This window comes from Atractosteus spatula (assembly GCF_055471065.1).
Source record: "Atractosteus spatula isolate fAtrSpa1 chromosome 10 unlocalized genomic scaffold, fAtrSpa1.hap1 SUPER_10_unloc_2, whole genome shotgun sequence".
Taxonomy (NCBI): Eukaryota; Metazoa; Chordata; class Actinopteri; order Semionotiformes; family Lepisosteidae; genus Atractosteus; species Atractosteus spatula.
Window position 1 is genome coordinate 1,386,071 of NW_028296622.1, and position 4,652 is coordinate 1,390,722.

Sequence of the window (4,652 nt, forward strand, 5' to 3'; positions counted from 1 at the left end):
TCAAGCGATCATCTGCTGTGGTGTCCCCATGTGACTGCGTGTGCCCGTGTCACTGCTGTGTGTGACGGTGGATTCCTCTCCATCGCCCCTCAGGCGTTCCTGGATCCGGAGCCTCTGTCTCCTGGGTCTCCTCTCCGTGGTGCAGCTGGACTGTAAAGAGTGCGCTGGAGAGGATTGAGCTGCTGCGGTGAAGGAGTGTGAGATGTGCTGAGTGTGAGACTGACGAGTGCAGGCGAGCAACGGCTCTCGCCTTCCTCCCGAACTTCGGTTTGAAACCTCATGAACGCTCTTGGCAAGGTCAGTCAGTCGGTGTCCTTAAATGTTTTGATTACCTGTTATTCCTCTCATTGTCAAGGCAGGGGTGTTGAGTTCCGCCCGTCTTCGGCACGTTCAGAGAGACCGACCCTGTGAGCGCACGGGGGAGAGAGAGGAGGAGCAGGCCCCACTTCCAGCCTCTCGCTCTTTCACAGCCCCGTACCTGAGGATCAGAGCGTCTCTCGTCAGCAGTGCCTCGCGCCTGCAGGTGACTGAAGTGTGCTTTTATATACAGGTGAGAGAGAGTGCACAAGAATCGTCAGAAGTCAACACCGTTCGATAGAGATGGATGATGTCCAAGGTCACCCAGAAATAGAGCACAACAGGTCACTCAGAGGAAAGGTATTTTTCATTTTTCACCGGCCTATGGATCTACCAAGTACAGACGCCAGACAAAAAATATTGAAATGCAATTTGAAATTCACACTGACGTGTTGAGAACTGTTCTTGAAGCGGCTGTTCCTTAGAAGTGTTTGATCTGCGTTCAGATCTTCTGCTAAGGAGGTGTGGTCAGGAAGGGCAGCGATGCCTTCTCTCGTCTGACTGTTGTGTCTGCAAACCCTGAGGTGTCCTGCGGTCTTTATAATCTATAACCACACTTTCCCCTGTGGACATTAAATCATCTCAGTCGCAGCAGGATGCCGATTGATTTGAAAGGCAGCTTTATCCCGACAGCATAAGAGAGAGGTCAACATCAGTCTGGCTGGAGGTCTGGTGAAAGGAAAGCTTTGAATTTAGAGAATTTAAAATGATTTTTGTAGATTTTAAAACTAAAGGGATTGAGTAGAACTAAGTTATTATTTTATTTCAGTTGAACTATTAGGAACAGTTATTTTACGAAACCCAAACATTATTCTGTGTTTTGGTTTACTCGAGATTTAACGCAAGATGGAGTTTCCTGCAGGAGTTCTCGGGCGGTGCGGAATATGTTCAGTGTCCTGCAATCCAGGCTCTCACTACGGAGCTCGCCACTTTGACGTCTTGAGCGATTTTTCTCAGCCTCTGGTTTCTCTCCCTCACGATCCTGCGCTCCTCCGGCAGCAGTTTCTCGTTGTTGGCGATCTTGGCGAGGATCTCGGCGTGCTGTTTCATCTTGTGCAGCTCGGCGATGCGGGTCTCCTCTTCCTCGTTTCGGATGAGCAGCTCGATGTAGGCGGCCGTGGATAGAGCGTTGGGCTTCAGGGCGATCTCCTCCAGCCTCGCCAGGCAGTTGGAGGACAGCCTGATCAGCTGCATGATCCGATCCTCGATTGTCTCAAAGTCCATTTCGATTTTCTCAAGCATCTCCTTCGTCGACATGAATTTGCCGGAAGCTTTAATGAAGTTGTCCTTGAGTTCTTTGACTGTTTTCATGATCTTGACCACTTCGTACTCCCACATCGTCATCTCGGATATGTGAGCGGAGTAGTGGCAGTTACCTGGACAGATCACACAGAATCCAGCGTCATCCATGACGGCGCGGAGATTGATTTCTCCTGGCGTGGGAAGGAAACATCCTGAATGGCATGAAACCAGACAGTTGTTGCAGTTTGTTGATAGATGCTTGGTGTTCTTCCGTTTCGGGACCAGCTCCTCGATCTCTGTCTCGAAGTTCTTGTTCTGGTCCATGTTGGCCTGCTATTTTTCCAGACACGCCTTGATCTTCTTCATTTCGCTCAGCTTCGCCAACCCGGCCAAGATCTGAGGCAGCAGTCTTACCATTGCCGTCCCCAGCCTCTCGCGCTCCTCCAGGACTTTCTTTGTCAGCGTCAGGTCCTTCACCTCCGTCTTCTCCAACGTTTGGAAAAACCTCTTCAGCTGCTTCACGTTGTTCGTCCAGACGATTTTCTCCAGCTTGTTGTCGTCCTCTTCCTCGTCGTCACTCCCGGAGCCCTCCCCGTTGGAATCGGTGTCGGGCCTCTCGTTTTGCGTGTAAAGGGCGAAGTTGTTAAATTCGAAGTGCGTCGCTTTGCCCTTCCGGTTCTTGCGGCAGGGCAGGCCCGCGGCTTCGATGGCGCCCCGGACGGGGATGTCCTTCCCGTCCACAAACGTGACGAGGATGTTCTCGGCGATGTCCTTCCCGAAGATGGAGAGGATGGAGTCGAAGACGTACTGTTGGATGGAGGTCAGCCGCGCCAGAGACGCCTGGACCACGAAGCACACGTCGTCGATGTGGTCCACGCTGCCGGGGCTGGTAAAGAAGCGCTTCACCTGCTCTGTGATCAGATTGTCCTGAGAGAGTCCCCGCGTGTCTCCGAACCCCAGGGTGTCGATGACCGTGAGGGAGTAGGGGACGACGAACCCCTTCTGGTTGTGGAGCTCGTAGGACGTCACGATGGAGGTCTGACTCTCCGCCCGCGAGCGGTTGGTCTCCTCGTGGATCAGCTTGAATCGAAACCGATCCTCCCACTGCACGCCCAGGATGTAATTGATCATGGCGTTGATGAGGGTGGTCTTCCAGAAGGATGATGACCTTATTGTTCCCTTCTTCTACTTTCCTGCCGAACGTGAAGCGCTGGAAATGCTGCTCGTCGGTGGGCTCCCGTTCCAGCGACAGCCTGTATAAGGAAGGCTGCCCGCGCTCTATCAAAGTGGAGAAGTTTAGGAAGTGGTCGCTCTGTACTTCAACATAACTGACGTCCCCTGACTTGACTCTGCTGTCCTTCGGGATTGTTATTGGAGTCTCAGAGCTTGGTGGACTCTTGCCTTCTTTGCCACAGTCGGAATAAACCCGGACGATGTAGGAACTTCCTGCCCTCAGGTACTCCAGAGTGCACACCCTCCCTCTGGCTTTGAGCTTCGTCCACATTTTGCTGTCTTGCTCGTCCGTTGCCCCCTTGAAGACCTCTCTGTATTCAACTTCGTAGGAAGTAACGCTGACTCTCTGTCCCACAGAGGTGGGCATGTCCCAGGTGACGGTCATGGAGTTTGGTCCTGTTAATTTCTGCTGAGGAGCTCCGGGGGGGCTGAAGGAAGCGTCTTGCAGGATGGAGTTGCGTCGCTGGTACAGCCAACTCCGGGTTTGCAAACCGCCCGGCAGCCGAATCGATGAGAAGCGTTCAGGTCCAGCCCCGACACGGTGAACTCTGGCTTGTTGTCATCAGTGTCCACTTCCCCCCAAGCTGAGTCGCCCGGTTTCCGGTACAGAACCCGATACCTCACGATCTCGCCGGCGCCGTACTTTGGCGGGCGGAACGCCAGCTGGACGGAGTCGTGCAGAGTTGTCAGCACGGCCGGTACCCCCGGCTGGGAAGGCAGCTCGAAGTGCTTGCTGGCCAGAGCCCCCCTTTCGAAGAGGTAAATGGAAGATCCGATGTTGACCTCGTCGTCGATTGACGCCACACAGAACTTCACGTTCGGTCTGCCTTTGTTCTCTCTCTTGAAGTCTAGGAATAGTCTGATGTTCTCCCGTGTCAGGGCTGTGACTTCCCCTGACCTGAACCATTTTCCCCGTCTTCCCTCTGGCTCGAGATCAGGAGCTACCTCTTCCCTCGTCCCTCGTTCGGAGGAGGTCAGATAGCTTTCCAAGATGTTTAGGTATTGCTCCCTTTGCTTCAGCGATGTAAACACCAACGCAAAGCACACCACGTACTCGTTCGCCGAATCGAGCATAACTTGGTCCAGGTCACTGCTGGAGGGGGCCATGGTGACGTCGCTCATAATAACGTGATTCCTGCGGGGAGAGAAGAAATAGAAAAGGTGTTAATGGGGCTTTGCAAGCTTGTCGCACTACAGGGAGTGATCTTTCAGCTGCGCGGTCAAGTGTTGCTGTAGCGTCCCTGGTGGTCTAGTGGTCAGGAATCGACGCTCTCACTGCCGCGGCCAGGGTTCGATTCCCGGTCAGGGAATGTCAATACTCTTCTGGGGCGGAGCGGTGGCTCTGTGGCTGAGGATCTGTTCCTGTGGCTGGAAGGTTTCCGGTTCAAATCCCGCAGCCAGCAGAGGAATCCTACTCCGTTGGTCCCCTGAGCAAGGCCCTTCACCCCAACTGCTCCAGGGGCGCTGTCCAATGTCTGACCCTGCACTCTGACCCCCAGCTTCTCTCCCTGTCTGTGTATCTGTCTCATGGAGAACAAGCTGGGGTCTGTGAAAAGACGAATTCCTAATGCAAGAAATTGTATAGGGGCAATAAAGCAACATTATCAACATGATCACATTATTATAAATCATAATCAATGCGACAGATATAAGCGCAAGGCGAGGCATCGTGACCACGAGGATGAGGCTGAAGCCCCACCACTGATGCAGCCCTCCAGTGAGAGATTTTGGTTCAACAGGCCCGTTGGGTTATTCACAAGCATTTAATCACTGATCACTGATCGAGGGTGTGATGGGAGAGTCTGAGATTCACATTCCCT

At 53.2% G+C, this 4,652-nt stretch overlaps 1 pseudogene; it reads right to left on the reverse strand.

The window, feature by feature from the left end:
- LOC148812600 (uncharacterized) lies at positions 1-3,217 on the reverse strand (annotated as a pseudogene).
- Positions 3,218-4,652: the final 1,435 nt, after the last annotated feature.